The sequence below is a fragment of the Lepidochelys kempii genome, chromosome 1 (genome assembly GCF_965140285.1).
Source record: "Lepidochelys kempii isolate rLepKem1 chromosome 1, rLepKem1.hap1, whole genome shotgun sequence".
Taxonomy (NCBI): Eukaryota; Metazoa; Chordata; order Testudines; family Cheloniidae; genus Lepidochelys; species Lepidochelys kempii.
In genome coordinates, this window is record NC_136380.1 from 61,509,923 (window position 1) to 61,534,999 (window position 25,077).

At 44.0% G+C, this 25,077-nt stretch overlaps 1 protein-coding gene across 1 annotated transcript in view; it reads left to right on the forward strand.

Annotated features, from left to right (window-relative positions):
• Positions 1-25,077, forward strand: part of LOC144930624 (uncharacterized) — a 459,911-nt gene that overhangs the window by 399,281 nt on the left and 35,553 nt on the right. The gene's annotated exons all lie outside the window — the stretch shown is intronic.

The window sequence follows — 25,077 nt, forward strand, 5'->3', positions numbered from 1 at the left end:
CTGCTAGGCTTCCTCATCTCTCCAAGGTACATTCAAGACTTTTCTCAAATAGCAAAGCCATTGTATGACTTGTGTCAGATTCCAATGGAATAGTCAACACAACACCATCAAAAGTAGACTAGAAAAAGAAGAAAGCCAAAAGGCAAGGAAAGGGATCTGGACAAATGCCATCCAAACAGCCAGTTACCTGGGCTGAGCAACATCCAAAAGTTTGAAACCAAATAATTAACTGCCTGGCACAGCCACCACGAATAGTCTATCCCAATTTTGCCTTACTCTTTATTCCTCAATCCCAATAAGGGATTAGATAGTCTTACACCAACATCAGAAAGGTAAACCAAGAGTCATGAGTTAGTGGGCAAGAATGCAAACTGCAGCTGAGAAGAATTATCATCTTCATGCAGGAAAGCTGGAGTTTCTAGCCTTGAAATAGGCTGTAATTCGCAAATTTTGTGACTACCTCTACTATGTGCACTCCGTGATGGTTTACAGTAATAACTCACTACCCAGTGTTTTTACCTCTGACTGGCTAAACATCACAGCAGACAGCTGGCTTTCAGAATTAGCTGACTTTGAAGTTAAAGTTAGATATTGCCCAGGGAAATCTAACGTGGAGGCAATGCTTTACCCAGAATATCCCTTGACATGGAAAAATACATGACAAGCAAAGATGTTGTTAATGCTGTTTTACAACAGCAAAGACATGACAGAGTATCTTGTTTAGCAGTTATTACTACCAATCCTTTGGCAGTAGAAGATTTCTCCATGGGTATTAAATCCACCATAAAGCTTGTTCCATGAGAAGACATTCTGGCATCTCAGAAGGAAGATCCAGCTATTTGTAAAATTCTTCAATATGTGTCCTTGGCGCATAAACTGAATAAGCAAGCACGGCTTGCGCAAGCCCCATTGCTGCTTAGTCCTTTCAGAGCACACAGAACTCTGCTGCTGCAACCAGAGCTGTCCCCTTTGACTCCCCACAGCAGACCTTCAATCCTTAGCAGGACAGGGCACAAGTATATCTAACCCTGACATTCCTTTGAGTGCTGCACTAGTCGCGGTTATGTGTGAAAATTCAGGGGAGAATACAGCCCCAAACCACCTCCCTAAAACAATTAAATGAACTTCAAAACCAAACCTGCTACTGGATGCCATATTGCTACACTCTCAACAACCCAAGATTCCTCTGTTAACCCAGGGGATAAAACAAATGTGAAAAAAGTAGATGTGGGCAGAGAACCCTCCAAACTGACTCCACATTCTTCCAATCCAGTGCAAAAACAACAGATTTATGGGTATTCCAACAATCCCAGATATTCCCAACTGGTCTTCTTGTAAATCAATTGTCCAGCAATGTCATGCAAACATTTGTAATGTATTTATCCAGTTGAATGCTTGTAACTCTTGGCATAGTGTTGAAAGTCTGGTAAAGCTCTTCCTGTTTAGCTGTGATCATTCACCAGGCCTGATCTGCAAGCACAGCATGCCTGGAGTTCCCATGGTTGTCAGTGGAAGTTGTGGGCACAGATCCCTGGATGGCCTGGCCTTTTAATTAGTTTAGGAAAGAAATAATTATATTGTAATTTTAATGTGGTAACAGGAAATTTTACAATGGAAAAAAGTTGATGTCTATTCCCAAATCTGTCTCCTTTAAGTTATCAGATTTACCTCCCAGTATCTTTCCTTCCATCCACTCTTCACTCCTTTAAAAAAAAAATTGTTTTACTGGCTTCTTGTGTTTCTCCCCATGGCAGTTTATTCGGTACATTAGCTACATGAGCTCTTTAAAAAATTCCACAAACATTCCTTCTGGGCCCACCCAGCCTAAACTCAATTTGAATTCTTGACCCCTTCTAGTAAATACATTTAGCTCTCTGCTTCATTGACTCTCCCATCTCACTTCAGATCTAAGCTGAAAGCATACTTGCTTCTGTCTATTAACTTCTCTCTTCCTCTACGATTGTCCGGAGCAGCCTCACTGAGCCCCTTGAAGCATATTGAGACATAATGAGCATGAATGCTGTACACAATGATGTTGTATTGTAATTCACATAGCCTAGTACCAAATTTGCAGATGACACAAAATTATTTAGGGTACTTTGTTCCTGTCTTATTTTGTAAACTTTAATAAGCTTCAGCTCATCTGCTGTTTTCTAAGGAATACAAAGCTAGCTTCTCTAGCCTTGTCCCTCAAGTAACCTCAAGTCTCTGTACCATGCTTACTGAACTCTGCAAGAGCTTCTATATTCCTCTTCACCATTTATTTCTAATTGAATTTATAAAATGTCTATAGGTGCCCATCCGATACTCTAGAGATCTACCTCATAAATTAAAATACAAACTCAGAACCCATGAATATAACCACTCCAATCCTCAGAACCTCTCCCTTTTTCATAGCCTAAGAAAAGAGGGGGGAAAATTAGCTATACCAGAGTGGTATGTAGGATTTAAGTGAAGTATAATAGAAGTGATAAAACTACCTGCATTACTGATTATTATATTTAATAGTCTGCACTAATATTACATTTAATGGTCATTTATTTAGTGAGACATATGATATAAGTTAATTATCAGTTGTACACGGTATATACAAATTTTTATTTATAAAACCACATGGCAGTTGTCCATTTCAAAATATGATGGTGTAAGCAGCAAAGCACTTCAGGAACTATGTCATGCTGTGGCACCACAAGTGTCTAAAAAAGTCCTCAGTCTCTGACTCCCTGGCACAGCGTGGCCCTCCAGTGTGGCATGTTGCTAGCTGCATCTTCCCAGCTTGTGGAGTTGATGTTGAAAGTTTAAGTCCCTCTTGCAAACGTTCTTGAACCTGAGACTAGGGTGGTGTCATAAATATAAAGGGAAGAGTAAACACCTTTAAAACCCTCCTGCCCAGAGGAAAAACCCTTTCACCTGTAAAGGGTTAAGAAGCTAGGATAACCTCGCTGGCACCTGACTAAAATGACCAATGAGGAGACGAGATACTTTCAAAGCTGGAGGGGGGGAGGAAACAAAGGCTCTCTTGGTCTGTGTGATGCTTTTGCCGGGAACAGAACAGGAATGGAGTCTTAAAACTTAGTAAGTAATCTAGCTAGATATGTGTTAGATTCTGTTTTGTTTAAATGGCTGAAAAAATAAATTGTGCTGAATGGAATGTATATTCCTGTTTTTGTGTCTTTTTGTAACTTAAGGTTTTGCCTAGAGGGATTCTCTGTGTTTTGAATCTGATTACCCTGTAAGGTATTTACCATCCTGATTTTACAGAGGTGATTCTTTTACTTTTTCTTCTGTTAAAATTCTTCTTTTAAAAACCTGATTGCTTTTTCATTGTTCTTAAGATCCAAGGGTTTGGGTCTGCATTCACCTATGCAAATTGGTGAGGATTTTTATCAAGCCTTCCCCAGGAAAGGGGGTGTAGGGCTTGGGGAGGATTTTGGGGGGAAAGACGTTTCCAAGCGAGCTCTTTCCCTGTTATATATTTGTTAGATGCTTGGTGGTGGCAGCAATAAAGTCCAAGGGCAAAAGGTAAAATAGTTTGTACCTTGGGGAAGTTTTAACCTAAGCTGGTAAAAATAAGCTTAGGGGGTTTTCATGCAGGTCCCCATATCTGTACCCTAGAGTTCAGAGTGGGGAAGGAACCTTGACAGGTGGCCTTGGAGCATCCACAGGTGTTCCAAACAGGAGCTCCTTTGGAATGCATTCATCATCCATCTGGTGCAGATGATCAAGCCAATGGAGACACATGAGTTTGAGAATAGTGATTAGATTTGGCAGTTTTGCTTTCTTAAGTACTTCGAAGTCAGGAACTTTGGTTTCCCACTTGATATTTAAAATCTGGCTAAGAGAGTGGGTATGAAAGGTGTCTATCCTTCTCTCATGCTTCCTGTAGGCAGTCCAGGTCTTGCTACCATACAGAAGCATGCTTAAGACACACATCTTCAAAGTTAATTTCCTGTTACCTTACATGAGCTTGGTCAATTGGCCAAATGTGGTAGCTGACCTTCCAATGCAAGAATTAAGCTCGTCACCTAAAGATAAATCTGACATAGTGGATCCTAGATACTTGTATAAAAGTTCTGCTTCTAGTGTGGTGTTAACTATTGAAACTTTTGATGCAGTCAACACACCTAGTGTTGTAATCATTGTTGTCTTTAGGCTGATGGTTAGTTCAAATTCATCAAAAGCTAGCACAAAGCTATTGCAAAGGTGTTGAAGCTCCCTTTCACTGTGTGTGAGAAGCCCTGTGTTTTATGGAAAAGAAATTCCCTTATCAGAGGTTTTTGACATTGCCTTTTAATCTTAGATGAGCAATGTTGAAGAGTTTTCCATGAGAACTTGTATGCAGATACACCTTTGGTGCTAGATGAGAAAGCATGATGAAGCAGCAGAGAGAAGAATATACCAGACTCTTGGTGCCAAAACATATCCCTTTTTGACACCACTGCAGATTCGAAAGCTCTCAGATTGGTTACCATCATACTGGATTGTTGCCTTCACGGAAGGATCAAATCAGACTCAGTAGGATTGGGGTGCAACCAATTCTCTCTAGCAATTGAAAAAGGCCCTTTCTGCTGACCAGGTCAAAAACTTTTGTAAGATCTACGAAAGCCATTTAGAGAGGTTTTCCGTGTTCTTGATGGCTTTTTCTTGCACGTGCCTTCATGCAAAGACCATGTTGACAGATCTATTGGGACAGAAACCACACTGATTTTCTGGAGTTACATGTTCAGCAAGAACTTGCACTCTTTTGAGAATGACCCATGTGAATGTCTTTCCAGCAACACTCCAGAGATAAATTCCTTTGCAGGTATTGCAGCCACTCTGATCTCCTGTGTTTTTATACAGTGTTATGATGTTGGCATCCTTCATGTCTTATGGTTCTCTGCCTCCCTTCCAGCAAGCGAGCAAGACATTGTGCAGATGTTTAAGTATAAACTGTCCACTTTTTTCAATACTTTATCTGGAATTCCATCTCTTCCTGCAGCCCTGCCTGGTGCCTGGAAGGTGATTTGCCTTTTCAAACTCATTTACCGATGGTTCTATATCGAGCTCTTCAGTGAACTGGAACCTGGTGAGACATTTAAAACTGCTTCTGAAACAGTAGTTTCACATGAATAGAGTTTGTGATAGTGTTCCACTGGCCAGTGCATCTGTTTGCTTCTGTCAATGATGTTGTCTTCACTAAGAGATTTGAGTGGGGCAGTCTTCTTGCTTGAAGGACCTATTGCTTTCTTGAGTCCATCAACCATATTTTTTCAGATCTCCATTCTCAAAGGACATTTGTATCTTCCTCCAGTCAAGCCAGTTTGATGTTTCATTCATTCATTCATTGCAGTGTGCTCTTGGCCATTCTGGGGTTAGCACATATCTCAGGAGAGAGGTTCATGTTTGTGGAGATATGCTGAATATTTTGCTTCAGTAACTGAAAGCATTTCTTTAGAGTATATTGCAAGCCAATCTTTATCTTACACAGTCTTCCCCCCCCCCCCAAAAGCTAAGTTTGCAGCTGTATGGATTTTAATTCTGAGTGTGTTCCATGCTCCATCAGCATTCAAGGGAGGTGCAATCGATGATGTTGCTAGTGAAGAAGCATTACATAAAAGAGGTGGTGCTTTAATAAGGCACATCAATCCATGGGAAACTCTGGCCCTAACCCCTAATGCCTTAGAAGAAGGTGTTGGTAATACACAGCCTGAAGTGGATGCAGAGCTCCAGTAGTGACATAGTTTCCCTGAGATTAGTCGTACGCTGGACACCATCCTGGGTCTTTTGTGTTATTGATATTAATATGTGGGTATTATGGAATGGACTAAGTCTGGAGGCCCCCTGCTAGAGGCCTCATGGCACTGCCTCATCCTGCCCTTGAAAAGAGCAGAGGAGAAGTCCTCCAGGCAGCCTAGAGGGGCTGCTGGGGAACAACCAATCAGAGGGGCTGCTGAAGCAACCAATCTGGGGCTATATAAAAGGAAGCTGCAGAGGCAGAGCAGTCAGTTGCTGCCTGGAGCTTGAAGAGGGAGGCCTGTCTGAAAGAGCAGCAGGGCCATGGACAGCTCACTGCAGGCAGGACTGAGCCCAGGGAAGGCTGCCAAGGACTGGGTCCCTGGTTTGCTGGAAGAGCAGCAGGTCAATGGACAGGTCTGCGGGCAAGCTGTGCTCAGGGAACTGAGTCCAGAACCTAGCCAGACCAGGCAAGGGCACCATGATGGGCCTTGCTGGTCTGGTTGAAGACTGAGCCCAGGGAGGGCTGCAGAAAGGACAGCAACTGAAAGTACCGAGATGGGCCTCTGTTGGGCTGTTAAAGAAGGCAGTACCTCTATGAAAGAAGCCTTGGTGCTATTGCCCCAAACCAGGCCGTGAAAAAGAACTAGAGACTATATACCCCTGAGGGGTGGGGGCAATGTGTGACTTGGCCAGAGGGCTGAGTTGCTGAAGACCCACCGAACTGCCATCAGCCAGAGAGGGGGCGCTCGTGAGAGGTGGGTGCTGATCCCACTACAGTGGGTGACAACTTTGTTTAGTACGATAGAATTTCCATGGTGAATGTTTTCTTTTGCCACATACAAGTGCATGGTCTGTCACAGTGTGCAAGATAAAAACTGAGTTTGGAGAACATCTTGTACCTGCTTCCTGCAGATGACAAATCCAGTTGGTGCTAGTGTCCAGATCTGTGATGTCTGCTCAAGACATTCTGGAAGAAGGTGTTGGTAATATACAGTCCCTCATGGGTGCAGAGTTCTAGTAGTCTTTGCCCGTTGTTGTTAGTTTTTTACCTCCTGTGGTGGCCAAGGCATAGTAGCCACATCTCACTATCTGAGCCAACTCTAGCATTGAAGTCTCCCAGTAGCCAAAGTTGCTTGCTCAGTGGTAGCTTACTGATGACACTGAGTTGCTGATAGAACAAGTCCTTTTTCTTCAGAGGTGGAGGAAAGTGTTGAAGCACATGTACTGATGTTGGCAGAGCCACCTGTAGTAGATATTCTTAGCAATATGTTCTATTCTGCTGTTGCAACAGGACATTTGACCATGGAGACTAATGAGTTTTTCACTGCAAAACCCACCCCATGTGTGCAATGGTCTCATTTTAAGGCATCTTGTGTAGAGAGCCTGTGTCAGCTAGTCTGATTTCAGAGTGAGTGGCTACATCGATGTCAGGCTTCTCCAGCTCTGTCATTGATGGGAGCCTTCCGAGGGTCATTCATCTCTTTTCAATTGCTTGATGTACCAGTTTTCCTCATTTTCCAACAAGCACGTTTCAAGAAGGTGACCATCATACCCACAACTTTGATGCAACGTGTAGGCAATAAAAAAAAAAGGAGGCAGAGGCTTGCCTTAGGACCAGAGCCCCCTTCTTGGTGGTACAGAATGGGCCCAAAGATTTGGAAGGCCAAGATGTTTGGCAGTTGGCACAGCTACAGGAGATGCTAGAGGTCAGAGCTGAACTGCAGTCCCAACTGCTTGACACTTTCTCTGCAGTGGATTTAGTTTGGGGTTTTCTCCCCTGCCCTTTGTTCAACCAAGAACTATCTGCATGTGCACAGAACAAAACTGGGTTCCTCCTGCACTTCCTCCAGCTGTATAGCAGGGAGGGGAGCTAAACTAGCTTCACCAGGAATTTGTGCAGAGGGGAAAGACAGCTATTCACTGTACTCATTCCCTCCAGGGTAATCTTTCACAGTACCTTGCCATGAATTTGAATTTGATGGATTATGGGAAAAAGGGGGTGTAGCCAAGGCTTTGGGGGTGGAGCCAGCAAAGAACCACTCTAAGCAGCATGTTCCCTCTCTTTTTTCAAAGTAAGTTCTGTGCAAACACATTGAATTAGTTAATGCCACTCAGAGTGGCATTAATTAATTCTGCCTTCGTCTGTGATTCCCACTGGAGGGATGTTGCCTACTCTCCAGAGACGAAAAGAAAAGGAGTACTTGTGGCACCTTAGAGACTAACCAATTTATTTGAGCATAAGCTTTTGTGAGCTACAGCTCACTTCATCGGATGCATAAAATGGAAAATGCAGTGAGGATTTTTTATACACACAGACCATGAAAAAATGGGTGTTTAGCACTTCAAAAGGTTTTCTCTCCCCGCACCCCACTCTTCTGCTGGTAATAGCTTATCTAAAGTGATCACTCTCCTTACAATGTGTATGATAATCAAGGTGGGCCATTTCCAGCACAAATAAGATAAGCTATTACCAGCAGGAGAGTGGGGTGTCGGGAGAGAGAACCTTTTGAAGTGATAAACACCCATTTTTTCATGGTCTGTGTGTATAAAACATCCTCACTGCATTTTCCACTTTATGCATCCGATGAAGTGAGCTGTAGCTCACGAAAGCTTATGCTCAAATAAATTGGTTAGTCTCTAAGGTGCCACAAGTCCTCCTTTTTCTTTTTGCAAATACAGACTAACACGGCTGTTACTCTGAAACCTCTCCAGAGACAGCACATCACATCCACTGATCATGCTTCCAGTGATGTGATATGATGTTGGCTTAGCTGAGCACACAATGTGGACACTCTCTGGGTCTGTCTGACAGTCCAAGCAGTTAGAGCCAGAGTTTCTTATTGATTGTTGTGCCTTAATAAAGCACCACCTCTTTCTTTATGTAATGCTTCTTCACCAGGCCTGCAGTTGGGAGAACATCCAGCACAGAGGGCATAGATGTAACTCCAGGTGAAGTTTTGAACACTTTACTCTCCTCCATCGTGGTTAACCATGCTATTAGGACTTAGTTGGATACAATCAATTCCCCCATGTTCCCTTCCCTCTTATATAGCATGGAAGGGAACCAAGTACTTATAAATAGTCTTTGTGAGCTAAAATCAGTCTTGAGCTAAGTTGGTGCCACTCCACTGGCTTCAATGGAGGAGTATCTATTATCTCAAGGTGCATTTGGTTCTGTAACTTTACTCTAGTGTGTTGGGGGAGGGTTAATGAAAAGATTTCATAGTAACCAATGGGCAACTATGCAGCATAGTGGCCTTCAGGTGGCACAATGTAAGCACTTAAGCCACCTTAAATCCTTACAAAGTCTTCTAGTGGTATTAGCACTTAAGCTACTTTAAGGCCTTAAGGCCGGTGGGTGCATATTGACTTTCATAGGAAAGTGTACATGTCTGAAAGACACATGCCCCAGAGTACAAACTCTCAGATACAGTGATGTTTTGTACTGTGCTTTGTCAGAAAGCATTTTCCAAATGTCCATGCCTTTCACTTCCAACTAATTTTGTTTCAAGCTTGGCCCTGGATGTAGAGCAGTGATGAGTATTAACATGCCAAGTTTACAACAACATAAAAATTGCTATACCAGATCAGACCTGTGCTCCAGAATCCAGTCTCCAAGATTGGCCAGGCCCAGGTACTTCAGAGGAAGGTGAAGAAATCCAAAATGAGCAATTATGGAATTACCTGTCCATAGATGAACTTCCCCCGATACACACACACACACGCACACACACACATACATACTTAGCTCACAACTGACTGAAGAGATTTTGCTCAGACATTAAAAAAATGTATCATCTGTCGATTGTGATCAACCATGAAAAGTTTAGTCTGAAAAGGTGACTTTTTTGGCAAGTTATGAGCATGTGAAAACCGGGACTCTTAGGGAAAGTACTTTTGCAACTTTAACCACAGTGTTAACCTCAGGGGAATGCTATAAGGAACCATTATTCATAAAAGAATCTCTCCATAATGAGGGCTCCAATCCTGCAAACCCTTACTCATGTGAATAATCCCCTTGCAGACAATAAGACTAGTGACTTGCATGAGGTAGGGCCACTCATGTGACTAAGGTTTTGCAGGATTGGGCTCCAGATTAGCAGAACAGTCCCTCAGGATCACCTGACAGACAATAGTTTCAGTTCAGAAAATTTCCGGTTCTAATCTTATCTTATTCCGTTATTTTCTTTACACTCAATAGTGCTGCGAATGGCGTAATGCTGATAAAACCTTCCTGTAATGTGGCATTATGGAGCTGTGCTTTCTTAATGGCAATGCCATTATGTATATACAATGTGTTTCTTTACCAGTGTTTGCAGGTCAGTTGTAAAATAGCCCGGGAGCCTGCAAAATACTGTGATTGTTGGATGCGGGGTCATTCTATTTTTATACACTTTCACTTTAATTGCAAATCGTTAGTGCAGCAATTCTACAAAGGAGTTATGCAAGCTTACCCAAATTGTTTTGAATTCTTTCCACTTCCCTGATTTCCCATGTGAGAAACTACTATTATATTGTCAGTATCTCAGCAGATCCAAATTTTATGTTTGAATACTCCAATGTAGGGATATTCAAATAAATCAAAGGGTTTAGAATCACTGACCACGCTCATCCCTATGAAAATATACTAACCATAGCAAATAGTGAAAATTCAGACTGAAATCACTCTACCAAAAGTCTCAGTTGAGTTTAGTTATAAAGAACGTCATTAGTGTGACATCTTTTTGTGACATTCTGTAAGCCATAGATATGAATAGAGTGTTTTCGCTGCTTCACACTTGAATTCACGTCAGCTGAAAGCAGACATGTCCTTTGCTTAAGACCCGTGTCTTTGAAGGGCCCGGTCCTGTAAACTGTGGGTGCTAAACACCCATAACACCTAGAAGGCATTGGTAACTGACTATTATCTGCATCTTCCATGATCTGACCCAAAAAAGGAATGAAAAGTTTGAGAGCCTTAGAGAGAACCCCACGCTCAGCCAGAATTAATTCAAAAGGAATTTGTAGCCTGAGGAAGGACTTCAGGATCAGGTCCCATGAGAGTTTGCTTTGCTTTGTGAGTCTCATACCTGATGACTTATACTACTGACTCTATCACAGAACTTGCAGAGAAACCACATGATTTAGGAGTATTTTGAGAGAAAGCTGACTTGAACAGCATATCCAAGGATAGCACCAACATAAAATGGGCCACATGCCCCTGTGACTAGTGCACTGCCAGGATAGGAATTTACTTTACAAAACATATCCATGGGTACGCCACAGGGTTTGGATTCACTGTGCAGGTCAGGAGGAAATGGATTAGGCTATAAGGATATCACCATCCCAAATCCGACATGAAATGTTGGCACATGAGCAAGACTTCTCCCTTAGGTTATAAAGTCGGCCAGCAGTGGAGCCCAAGGGTGCTGGAACAATTTGTACAGGGGGGGTGCTGAGAGGCATCGAACCAAACTGTAAATAATGGAAACCTCTTCAAGCAAGGGGGTGCTGCAGCACCCCCAGCACTTCTAGTTCCAGCACCTCTGGCGGAGCCTCTGGCAGCGTGACTCTTGAAGAAGCCATGTTGCCAAGGGGCTAGATGGAGGAGCAAGACTGGGAGGCAGCGCAGAGGCACCAGGCCTTTGCAGAGAAGGCCCTAAACTCCAGCAGGCACCCCTAAAAGCTGTCAGTTTGGGGATTCTGAGGGAGGTAAAGTTTTTTCTTTTCTTTCATTTTGTGACTAGGCTAAGAGGAGCCTACCTTGCTGGGCTTTGCAGAGTATTCAACCGAGGTGCATTAGCCGACCCATTTCTTTTGTTTTACTATCATTGTTTCTCTTTTTAGTCAGTTTTGTTTTTAACATGATTATCTGACTCATGGACTCTTGGCTGGTAATTTCACACAGACCGCCTTGAAAGAGAACAAAGTCCTTCAGCTTCTAAGGAAAGGCAGAGAAGGCACAGGGTGTGTGTGAGACAGATATTGCAATTACACGCAGTATCTTTGAGGAACATTATATTACATTTATGAATGGTTTATGTATGATTGTATTCTATTCCATGGAGGGTGGGTTACCATAGCTCCTCCAGGAACTTAAAACTCTGTGTGTGTGTGTGGGGGGAATTAAGGCAAGTTGCCGAGACTGTTAATAATGCCTGAGCGTCCCCCTGACGTCAAAGGGATCAGAGTTCAGCCAACACTGACCGCTTTTAAAAATCTCACCCCAGACTTGCTGGCTCCCAAAGCAGACCGGCCGCTATGCACAACGGGCTTGCTCCTGCCATCTACATATAGGCAAAACCCCATGGCAGTTCAATGGGGACAAGGCCAGGGCCTAATACTCTACCCTGCTCATGTGAGTAAGGGCTGATCATGTGGTTGTTTGTAGGGTTGGCCCTAAGGTAGCAATTGCAGTGAGATGTAGATTAATAAAGAACCTGATAAACAAAAGGAACCTTACCTGCACAACTTTAAAAAATGTGGCTCCCAGAAAATTAAAACTTGTTTGCATGTGTGGTATATCCCCACCTATGCCTGTGCTGTCTGTACTGATAATATGCAGTGGTGTTGTAGCCAAGATATTAAAGAATCAAGGAGGTAACAGATAGAGGTAATATTTTTATTGGACCAACTTCTGTTGGTGAAAGAGACAAGCTTTCGAGCTACACAGAGCTCTTCTTCAAGTTAATAGCAATGCCACCCACAACTGCTTAATCTACATTTCATTATCTACATAATTTACTTTCAGCGTTCAAAAAATACTAAATCTCCTCTTTGCCTTAGAGATGGAACCTTCTTCCCCGGTATTGTTAATCAAACTAGTCCCTGGGCGGGCAGTAACTTCTGCATACAGAGGCACTGTCATTAGGATTTTCCAAATGTTCCACCTTCACTTTTAATGTAACTCTCACAGTGTGAAAAAGAGAAATAGGTTGAACTTCCCCCTCACACCCCTCTCCCCCGGTCTAGGCATGTAGAATGGTTCAAGCTGCTGATCCCATGAAAAACATCAGAAGTCATCAGAAACATCTTGCAGATCTTTCAGCTGGCTCTAGAACAACAATCCTTTCCGGCACCGGAAATATAAATTCTATTTAATGGATTACAGATCAAACACCCTAAAACAAGACCTTGGTATCACCTCACGTATTATTTGACTTGAGAAAAGAAAATACTCCTAGTATACCAAGACATCTTTATTTATCTGAATAAAAGAGTTCTAGTTGTTCCAATGGGATTCTGCATGCTTTGCTTTAGTGGCAATGGAAACCATATGTAATATGCACGTGTTAAATTGCTGATATCCTGCAGAGACAATGATCACTATGCTGTGGCAACTGCTTAATAGCTAATGGCAGGAGAATTTTGGATCATGCTCAAAAGTTCATTTTGTTTGCTCAGCCATTATCAAATTAATTATTGTGGGGGTTTTTGAGTCTCATCATTGTGCTTGGTGTTGCACAGAGAGAAAGATATTGTTCCTGCTTGCATTCTTAATGAGGGAGGCAGAGCAGTTGAGACATGTAATAAACTGGATGGTTAGGTGAGGGTTGAACCTCAACTGGTCAACTATCAAAACAATGTTTATAGGAAAAATTTGTGGGTGAAATCCTGGCCCATTAAAGTGATTGCAAAATCCCCATTGACTTCAATAGGGCCACAAAAATGATTAGGGGTATAGAACGGGTTCCGTATGAGGAGAGATTAAGAAAACTGGGACTTTTCAGCTTGGAAAAGAGGCGACTAAGGGGGGATATGATAGAGGTCTATAATATCATGAGTGGTATAGAGAAAGTAAATAAGGAAGTGCTACTTACTCCTTTTCATAATACAAGAACAAGGGTCACCAAATGAAATTCATAGGTAGCAGGTTTAAAACAAACACAAGAAAGTATTTTTTCACACAACGCACTGTCAACCTCTGGAACTCCTTGCCAGAGGGTGTTGTGAAGGCCAATACTATAACAGGGTTCAAAAGGGAGCCAGATAGATTCATGGAAGATAGGTCCATCAATGGCTATTAGCCAGGATGGGCAGGAATGGGGTCCCTAGCCTCTGTTTGCCAGAAGCTGGGATTGGGTGACAGGGCATGGATTACTTTATGATAACCTGTCTGTTCATTCCCTTTGGGGGACCTTCCATTGGCCACTGTCAGAGGACAGGATACTGGGCTTGATGGACTTTTGGTCTGACCCAGTATGGCCGTTCTTATGTTCTTATGAGAAGGAGGGATGAGTGTTAAATGCCCTGATTCATGAACCGTAATTTCACTGGAGTATTGTAATTGATTTGTTTGACTTTCTTGAGTGGCATCTGTGATAATGTGAGAATGGTCAGGCAAGTACTACATGACTGCCAACATGATGACTTCTGCTATGTATTGGCATGGGATTTCCAAAGCAGTCTACGGGAGCTGGTGCCCATATCTCACTGAGCTTCAGTGGTCTAACTTTGAAAATCCCAGGCAGGGATTCTAGACAGAATATAGCTTAAAGAGGTGATGTAAGAATTTCTTCTTTTCTTTCATATTTTATTGACCAATATGAAACAAATATGTGGTCTGGCATAACACACACAGGCAAGTCTATAATTTGGGGTGATTAATAATGTGCTCAGCTAGCCACTATGGCCAGATGTTTGGCTGCATGTGTGTGTTTTTTCTGTGTGCTGCCCCAGCTCTGCGCAGACAGTTGGCACAGCAGACCTTGAGCGAACCGCGCAATGACCACAAGATCTTTTAAGGTACAAAGGCGCCCAGCCAGGTTTATTGTCAACCAAGCATGGTAATAGCACCTGGCAGACTCTATGAGGATACTAAGACATGTATACCCGTGACAATGGATGCAGCTCAGTCAGTGGCGGGACTTTCCACTGCCCCCTAGGCTGGCCAAAGATACTCCCTCTGAGATACATCTTTATACCCTGATATAAACAAGTTACAGACTGTCATCTTGACCTTATCTTTTAGGAGGGGTCAGTGTGTTTCTGTTATCCTTGGGAATGTTTTTGTGTTATTCTTGATATCAGGGTGTTCTGCTACCAAACCGGGATGTGTTTGCGTCAGTACGCTGTGCTTAGCACTTCTTAGGAATGTGTATTTCTGCAATATCAGCCCTGTTCTTGCCTGATTCTGTGACCTAAACACTGATTCTTGGTCATTTTGCTTTACCCATTCATACATTCATGCCCCATGTGTCCAGTGGTATGCACATATTTTTCAAAAAATGATGCCTCCCTCCAGGTGTTAATTACTTATTTTGGGTCAGGTCTCAGCTACATTCCCCTGCCTTTTTTTTTTTTTTTTTAATGCTAGCATTTGTTTTATTTATAGGTCTTGCCTCATACCAGGCCTCTGATACAAGGGCTTATGTCTTAGGCTCTCTTCCTACTACAGCCGCATAGAAATTATGTTGTAATACAATGATATGTCTGAGTAATATTTCTGAATAGAGCTGTGAGGTGAAAACAAACTGGTGGGACTTCTAGGACTACAGTTGGGGGGGCCCTATTCTACAACTCTTGGGCAGAGAAAATTTCAAGTGGGAGTTTGCCATCATCAGAGATACAGGACTGGATCCTTTGTATAATCCCCAGTGCTACTTTTCTCAAGTTGTTGTTGAAGCATGGCAGCCCACACTGAAAATACCGGGTTCATTTTGACAAAAATCTACCAGCCTTTTGCTCAAAAGAACTCTAAAACTGAACTATGCAGCATGATCCAGTGGGTAGGATGTTGGAGTGGGAGTCTGGGGACATGTGTTCAAGTCCTGTCTTGGTTACTGATCTGCTGGCCTTGCATCAGTTGTTTGACCTCTCTGTGCTTCTGCTTCCTCTCACCCTTTTCAGAGTAGCAGCCGTGTTAGTCTGTATCCACAAAAAGAACAGGAGTACTTGTGGCACCGTAGAGACTGACAAATTTATCTGAGCATAAGCTTTTGTGAGCTACAGCTCACTTCATCAGATGCATGCAGTGGAAAATAAAGTGGGGAGATTTTATATACACAGAGAACATGAAACAATAGGTGTTACCATACACACTGTAACCAGAGTGATCAGGTAAGGTGAGCTATTACCAGCAGGAGAGCAGGGCGGGGGGCGCGGGGTACCCTTTTGTAGTGATAATCAAGGTGGGCCATTTCCAGCAGTTGACAAGAACGTGTGAGGAACAGTAGGGCGGGAAATAAACAAGGGGAAATAGTTTTACTTTGTGTAATGACACATCCACTCCCAGTCTTTATTCAAGCCTAAGTTAATTGTATCCAGTTTGCAAATTAATTCCAATTCAGCAGTCTCTCCTTGGAGTCTGTTTCTGAAGTTTTTTTGTTGAAGAATTGTCACTTTTAGGTCTGTCAAGTGACCAAAGAGATTGAAGTGTTCTCCGACTGGTTTTTGAATGTTATAATTCTCGATGTCTGATTTGTGTCCATTTATTCTTTTAGGTAGAGACTGTCCAGTTTGGTCAATGTACATGGCAGAGGGGCATTGCTGGCACATGATGGCATATATCACATTGGTAGATGCGCAGGTGAATGAGCCTCTGATAGCGTGGCTGATGTGATTAGGCCCTATGATGGTGTCCCCTGAATAGATATGTGGACACAGTTGGCAACAGGCTTTGTTGCAAGGATAGGTTCCTGGGTTAGTGGTTCTGTTGTGTGGTGTGTGGTTGCTGGTGAGTATTTGCTTCAGGTTGGGGGGCTGTCTGTAAGCAAGGACTGGTCTGTCTCGCAAGATCTGTGAGAGTGATGGGTCATCCTTCAGGATAGGTTGTAGATCCTTGATGATGCGTTGGAGAGGTTTTAGTTGGGGGCTGAAGGTGATGGCTAGTGGCGTTTTTATTTTCTTTGTTGGGCCTGCCCTGTAGTAGGTAACTTCTGGGTACTCTTCTGGCTCTGTCAATCTGTTTCTTCACTTCAGCAGGTGGGTATTGTAGTTGTAAGAATGCTTGATAGAGATCTTGTAGGTGTTGGTCTCTGTCTGAGGGGTTGGAGCAAATGCGGTTGTATCGTAGAGCTTGGCTGTAGACAATGGATCATGTGGTGAGGTCTGGATGAAAGGTGGAGGCATGTAAGTAAGTATTGCAGTCAGTAGGTTTCCGGTGTTTATGTGACCATTGTTTATTAGCACTGTAGTGTCCAGGAAGTGGATCTCTTGTGTGGACTGGTCCAGGCTGAGGTTGATGGTGAGACTGAAATTGTTGAAATCATCGTGGAATTCCTCAAGGGCTTCTTTTCCATGGGTCCAGATGATGAAGATGTCATCAATGTAGCGCAAGTAGAGTAGGCGCATTAGGGGACGAGAGCTGAGGAAGCGTTGTTCTAAGTCAACCATAAAAATGTTGGCATACTGTGGGGCCATGTGGGTACCCGTAGCAGTGCCGCTGATTTGAAGGTATACATTGTCCCCAAATGTGCAATGTAGCTCACGAAATCTTATGCTCAAATAAATTTGTTAGTCTCTAAGGTGCCACAAGTACTCCTTTTCTTTTTGCGGATACAGACTAACACGGCTGCTACTCTGAAACCTGTCATTATGCAAGGCACTGAATTTAGCCGTATGGAGTGGAAATCTGTCAGCTTCATGAAAAAATTTGTACATATACAGACAGACATCATCTTCCTTTCTAAATGCAAACAGATGAACATCATACCAAAAGGACTGAAGGTAAAAAATCCATTACAATCTACATACCACACAGACTATGCTGACAGCTTGTGCCACACACTCTCAAAGAAACTGCGGAACCACCTGATCAACAATCCTTGCAACAAAGCCCGCTGCCAACTTCAGGGGACACCATCATAGGGCCTAATCACATCAGCCACGCTATCAGAGGCTCATTCACCTGCGCATCTACCAATGTGATATATGCCATCATGTGCCAGCAATGCCCCTCTGCCATGTACATTGACCAAACTGGACAGTCTCTACCTAAAAGAATAAATGGACACAATCAGACGTCAAGAATTATAACATTCAAAAACCAGTCGGAGAACACTTCAATCTCTTTGGTCACTTGATTACAGACCTAAAAGTGACAATTCTTCAACAAAAAAACTTCAAAAACAGACTCCAAGGAGAGGCTGCTGAATTGGAATTAATTTGCAAACTGGATACAATTAACTTAGGCTTGAATAAAGACTGGGAGTGGATGTGTCATTACACAAAGTAAAACTATTTCCCCTTGTTTATTTCCCCCCCTACTGTTCCTCACACTTTCTTGTCAACTGCTGGAAATGGCCCACCTTGATTATCAGATTATCACTACAAAAGGTTTCCCCCGCGCCCCCCACCCCTGCTATCCTGCTGGTAATAGCTCATCTTACCTGATCACTCTGGTTACAGTGTGTATGGTAACACCTATTGTTTCATGTTCTCTGTGTATATAAAATCTCCACACTTTATTTTCCACTGAATGCATCCGATGAAGTGAGCTGTAGCTCACGAAAGCTTATGCTCTAATAAATTTGTTAGTCTCTAAGGTGCCTTTTCTCTCACCCTTTGTACATCTTGCCTTTTTAGTTTGCTAGCTCCTCAAGGCAGGGAATGTTGCTGTCTCTTATTACACATCTGTATAGTGCTTATCTACAGGTACTGAGCTTGGCTGGTGTTTCTGTGATTCAAATAAATAATAATATCGATAACTCTTAGGGGAACCAAATTAACTCTTTTCCTGAAAGTGTTGCCTTTATCTTGATTTAGTGGGACATTTGCACTAGCATAGAGGTTTTCAAACTCTGAGTTGGGACCCCAAAGTGGGTTGCAACCCCGTTTTAATGGGGTCTCCAGGGCTGGCATTAGACTTGCTGGGGCCCAGAGCAAAAACACAAGCCCCACTGCTCAGGGCCAAAGCATGAAGGCTTCAGCCCTTGGCAGCAGGCTCAGGCTTCAGCCCTGGGTGGCGGGGCTCAGGTTACAGGTGCCACGCCTGTGCCTGAAGCCCTTAGGCAGAGGTTCTCAAAATTTTTTTGCTGAGACCCCCCCTTTGAAAATATTTCAGGCTGTGCTGACCCCCCCTCCATACCAGGCCACCTGGACTTCTGTGCTGCTGCGAGTGGTGGCACTGCCTTCAGAGCTTGGCACCCAGCCACCAGCCGTAGCGCTGTGACCCCCCCACCCCCACAATGGTCTTGCGACCCCCTTTTGGGTCGGGACCCCCAGTTTGAGAAACGCTGCCCTTGGGCTGCGTCTTAGGTCCCCCTGCCTGGGGCAGTAGGGCTCGGCCCTCCTGGGGTCATGTAGTAATTTTTGTTGTCAGAAGGGGGTTGCAGTGCAATGAAGTTTGAGAACTGCTGCACTAGTTTATGTTATTATTACTTTTATTATTTGTATTACCATAGTGGCTAGGAGCCCTAATCATGACCAGGACCCCATTGTGCTAGGTGCTGTACAAACACAGAACAAAAAGATTGTCCCTGCACCAAAGAGCTCACAGTCTAAGGAAAGGTTTAATCTGCATTATGACCAGGCATTTGGAAAGCTGAGACGCCCGCTTAATCTACAAAAACATGCTTGTTTCACTGTTAACTCCTTCCCCGTACTGTTCTGTTTTGTCCATCTATTCTGTCTCTTGTGATTGTGAGGTTGTTGGGGCAGTGACTATCATTTTTTTTATTACTTGGTTTTGCAGTGCCCAGCGCAGTGGGGTCTGGATCCATGCGTGGAGCCCCGAGGTGCTACCACAATGCAAATAACTAATAACACTGATTATTCTGCCTCCTTTGTTCTTTGCTGAGGGTTGAAAATGAAGGTAGATATTAAGCCAAATTAATTCCTCGTATAAGTCCACTGACTGCAATTTTAGCCCATTTAGGTTTTATAAACCCTCACGAAAGCTTATGGTCAAATAAATTGGTGAGTCTCTAAGGTGCCACAAGTCCTCCTTTTCTTTTTGCAAATATTTCATAGTGTTCACTTCCTAAAATATAATAAATTTTCTTCTTTAAAGCTAAAAAGACAAAAAAAGTCTTTATAAAAGCAAACTAAGGAGAAAAGACCACACACCAGGAATAATCTGATCACTTATTCAATGTTTGGCTACGCTTCTTTCATCTACAATGCAAATGATCTCTGGAGATGTTTGCCACCATGGCTTCATGTGCCATCTCTTCAGGGTGAGGTGCATATAGATACAAGTCCCTGTGTTTTTCATTTTTCTTGTATTCCAAAAGGAAAGGGAATTCAATTCATTATAGGCTTTTACTTCTCATAGTGGATTTTCTGTCACTATTGTTTCCTCTATTTTCTAATACATTATTATAATTCAGTCTTCTAAGAAAGTGGTGCTAACTGTTTTCTACTTGAATAGCAAAGTGGGTGACAGCAAGAGGAAGACAACAGATATTGAAAGGTCACGGAACTTGATTTGGTCTTTTATGGAAGTGGTGATTAACTGGTCCTAGTGTCATTGTTATGGTCGAAGAAAACTGTATCTCAGCTTGAGATTTCCCTGTTTTCTCACTTCTGCAGACACTTTAAATGATCTTTTAAAAAAAAAAATTCCTCGTTCAGTAGAAATGTTTTGACACTCTCTGAAGCTCAATGGTGTCTCTTTCAAACTGGTTTTTAGCCATGCAAATGAAATTAAAAGTGAATAGTTTCTATAATGTTATAGGCTGGCTTAAATAAATGCACACAAAAGAAACAGGTACATCTAAATTATTGTCTTTAGTAGTTTTCACAAGTCAAGAAAAGACATCAAAATCACCATCATGTTTCCATGAGGGATGATTTGAAAGAAAATGAGAGAGTCTTAATTACATCATAGCTGACCCAAATTATTAATCTAGCTAGTTAAAACATTAGCATTTTAATAGGGTATGATATAGTTAACATACTGTGATTGATTGATTCCAGTGAGATGTTCTGTTTCATTCATTGCCATGTACGCAGGTTATGAAATTCTTCCCATACAATGAGTAAATAAAAACCTGCACATGAGGACTCAGATGTGAATGATAAAAGTGGTTAGACCTGATTTTAAAATCTACTGAACAGCTAAAAATTCACAGCACAAAATCTCCTTAGATTCCCCTCCCACTGGCAAATAATTGATTCTAGTCTTGAATGGAGACTAAAGGTATGTCTACACGACTAAATTAGGTCAAGTTTATAGAAGTCGGTTTTGTAGAAAGTGTTTTTATACAGTCAATTTTGTGTGTCCTCACACAAATGCTCTAAGTGCATGTAGTCGGCGGAGAGTGTCCACAGTACCAAGGCAACTGTCGACTTCCGGAGCATTGCACTGTGGGTAGCTATCCCACAGTTCCCGCAGTCTCTGCTGCCCATTTGAATTCTGGGTAGAAATCCCAGTGCCTGATGGGGCTAAAACATTGTCGCGGGTGGTTCTGGGTACATATCATCAGGCCCCCGTTCCCTCCCTCCCTCCGTGAAAGCAAGGGCAGACAATCGTTTTGCACCTCTTTTCCTGAGTTACCTATGCAGACGCCATACCACGGCAAGCATGGAGCCCGCTCAGCTCACTGTCACCATATGTCTCCTGGGTGCTGGCAGACGTGGTACTGCATTGCTACACAGTAGCAGCAACCCTTTGCCTTGTGGCAGCAGACAGTACAATAGGCCTGAAAACCATCCTCATCATGTCCGAGGTGCTCCTGGCCACCTCGGTAAGGTCGGTCAGGAGCGCCTGGGCAGATATGGGTGCAGGGACTAAATTAGAAGTGACTCGACCAGGTCATTCTCTTTAGTCCTGCAGGCAGTCCTATTGTACCATCTTCTGCCGGGCAGGCAGGAGATGAGGATGGCAAGCAGTCCTATTGCACCGTCTACTGCCAGCCAAATATGTAAAAGATAGATGGAGTGGATCAAAACAAGAAATAGACCAGATTTGTTTTGTATTCATTTGCTCCCCCCTCCCTCCCTCCCTCTGTGAAGTCCTGCCTGAAATACCAGAGGGAGGGATAGCTTAGTGGGATGAGCATTGGCTTGCTAAACCCAGGAGTTTGAGTTCAATCCTTGAGCGGGCCATTCTGTGTGACAGTTGTTTTTGTTTCTCCTTGATGTAAAGCCACCTCCTTTGTTGATTTAAATTTCCTGTAAGCCAACCCTGTAAGCCATATCATCAGTCGCCCCTCCCTCCATCAGAGCAATGGCAGACAATCGTTCCGTGCCTTTTTTCTGTGCAGATGCCAAACCACGGCAAGCATGGAGCCCGCTCAGATCACTTTGGCAATTAGGAGCACATTAAACACCACGCGCATTATTCAGCAGTATATGCAGCACCAGAACCTGGCAAAGCGAAACCGGGCAAATAGGCGATGTCAGCGCGGTGATGAGAGTGATGAGGACATGGACACAGACTTCTCTCAAAGCATGGGCCCTGGCAATGCAGGCATCATGGTGCTAATGGGGCAGGTTCATGCTGTGGAACGCTGATTCTGGGCCCAGGAAACAAGCACAGACTGGTGGGACCACACAGTTTTGCAGGTCTGGGACGATTCCTAGTGGCTGTGAAACTTTCGCATGCGTAAGGGCACTTTCATGGAACTTTGTGACTTTCTTTCCCCTGCCCTGAAGCACAAGAATACCAAGACGAGAGCAGCCCTCACAGTTGAGAAGCGAGTGGCAATAGCCCTGTGGAAGCTTGCAACACCAGACAGCTACTGGTCAGTCGGGAATCAATTTGGAGTGGGCAAATCAACTATAGGGGTTGCTGTGATGCAAGTAGCCAATGCAATCAAAGATCTGCTGATATCAAGGGTAGTGACCCTGGGAAATATGCAGGTCATAGTGGATGGCTTTGCCGCAATGGGATTCCCTAACTATGGTGGGGCCACAGACGGAACCCATATCCCTATCTTGGCACTGGAGCACCAAGCCGGCGAGTACATAAACCGCAAGGGGTACTTTTCAATAGTGCAGCAAGCACTGGTGGATCACAAAGGACGTTTCACCAACATCAATGTGGGATGGCCGGGAAAGGTACATGACGCTCGCATCTTCAGGAACTCTGGTCTGTTTCAAAAGCTGCAGGAAGGGACTTTATTCCCAGACCAGAAAACAACTGTTGGGGATGTTGAAATGCCTGTAGTTATCCTTGGGGACCCAGCCTACCCCTTAATGCCCTGGCTCATGAAGCCGTACACAGGCAGCCTGGACAGTAGTCAGGAGCTGTTGAACTACAGGCTGAGCAAGTGCAGAATGGTGGTGGAATGTGCATTTGGATGTTTACAGGCGCGCTGGCGCAGTTTACTGACTCGCTTAGACCTCAGCGAAACCAATATTCCCACTGTTATTACTGCTTGCTGTGTGCTCCACAATATCTGTGAGAGTAAGGGGGAGACATTTATGGCGGGGTGGGAGGTTGAGGCAAATCACCTGGCTGCTGGTTATGCGCAGCCAGACACCAGGGCGGTTAGAAGAGCACAGGAGGGCGCAGTGCGCATCAGAGAAGCTTTGAAAACCAGTTTCATGACTGGCCAGGCTACGGTGTGAAAGTTCTCTTTGTTTCTCCTTGATGAAACCCCCCACCCCTTGGTTCACTCTACTTCCCTGTAAGCTAACCACCCTCCCCTCCTCCCTTCGATCACCGCTTGCAGAGGCAATAAAGTCATTGTTGCTTTGCATTCGTGCATTCTTTATTTATTCATCACACAAATAGCAGGGATAACTGCCAAGGTAGCCCGGGAGGGGTGGTGGAGGAGAGAAGCACTGGGAGGGGTGGTGGAGGAGGGAAGGACAAGGCCACACAGCACTTTAAAAGTTTACAACTTTAAAACTTATTGAATGCCAGCCTTCTGTTGCTTGGGCAATCCTCTGGTGTGGAGTGGCTGGGTGGCCGGAGGCCCCCCCACCGCGTTCTTGGGCGTCTGGGTGAGGAGGCTATGGTACTTGGGGAGGAGGGCGGTTGGTTACACAGGGGCTGTAGTGGCAGTCTGTGCTCCTGCTGCCTTTCCTGCAGCTCAACCATACGCTGGAGCATATTGGTTTGATCCTCCAGCAGCCTCAGCACTGAATCCTGCCTCCTCTCATCACGCTGCCACCACATTTGAGCTTCAGCCCTGTCTTCAGCCCGCCACCTCTCCTCCCGGTCATTTTGTGCTTTTCTGCACTCTGACATTGTCTGCCTCCACGCATTCGTCTGTGCTTTGTCAGTGTGGGAGGACAGCAGGAGCTCAGAGAACATTTCATCACAAGTGCGTTTTTTTCGCCTTCTAATTTTCACTAGCCTCTGGGAAGGAGAAGATCCTGTGATCATTGAAACACATGCAGCTGGTGGAGAAAAAAAGGGGACGGTGGTATTTAAAAAGACACATTTTATAGAACAATGGGTACACTCTTTCACGGTAAACCTTGCTGTTAACATTACATACATAGCACATGTGCTTTCGTTCCAAGGTCGCATTTTGCCTCCCCCGTCCCCGTGGCTAACAGCGGGAAACATTTCTGTTCAGCCACAGGCAAACAGCCCAGCAGGTACCCGGGCACCTCTGAATGTCTCCTGAAGAAAAGCACCCTATTTCAACCAGGTGACCATGAATGATATCACTTTCCTGAGGATAACACAGAGAGATAAAGAACGGATGTTGTTTGAATGCCAGCAAACATACACTACAATGCTTTGTTCTACAATGATTCCCGAGTACATGCTACTGGCCTGGAGTGGTAAAGTGTCCTACCGTGGTGGACGGAATAAGGCTGCTCTCCCCAGAAACCTTTTGCAAAGGCTTTGGGAGTACATCCAGGAGAGCTGCAAATGCCAGGGCAAATTAATCATTAACCATGCTTGCTTTTAAACCATGTATAGTATTTTAAAAGGTACACTCACCGGAGGTCCCTTCTCTGCCTGGCGGGTACGGGAGGCAGCCTTGGGTGGGTTTGGGGGGTACTGGCTCCAGGTCCAGGGTGAGAAACAGTTCCTGGCTGTCGCGAAAACCGGTTTCTCCACTTGCTTGCTGTGAGCTATCTACAACTTCATCATCATCATCTTCCTCGTCCCCAAAACCTGATTCCGTGTTGCCTCCATCTCCATTGAAGGAGTCAATCAACACGGCTGGGGTAGTGGTGGTTGAACCCCCTAAAATGGCATGCAGCTCATCATAGAAGCGGCATGTTTGGGGCTCTGATCCGGAGCGGCTGTTTGCCTCTCTTGTTTTCTGGTGGCTTTCCTCAGCTCATTAAGTTTCAGGCGGCACTGCTTCGGGTCCCTGTTATGGCCTCTGTCCTTCATGCCCTGGGAGATTTTGACAAATGTTTTGGCATTTCAAAAACTGGAACGGAGTTCTGATAGCACGGATTCCTCTCCCCATACAGCGATCAGATCCCGTACCTCCTGTTCGGTCCATGCTGGAGCTCTTTTGCGAATCTGGGACTCCATCATGGTCACCTCTGCTGATGAGCTCTGCACTCACCTGCAGC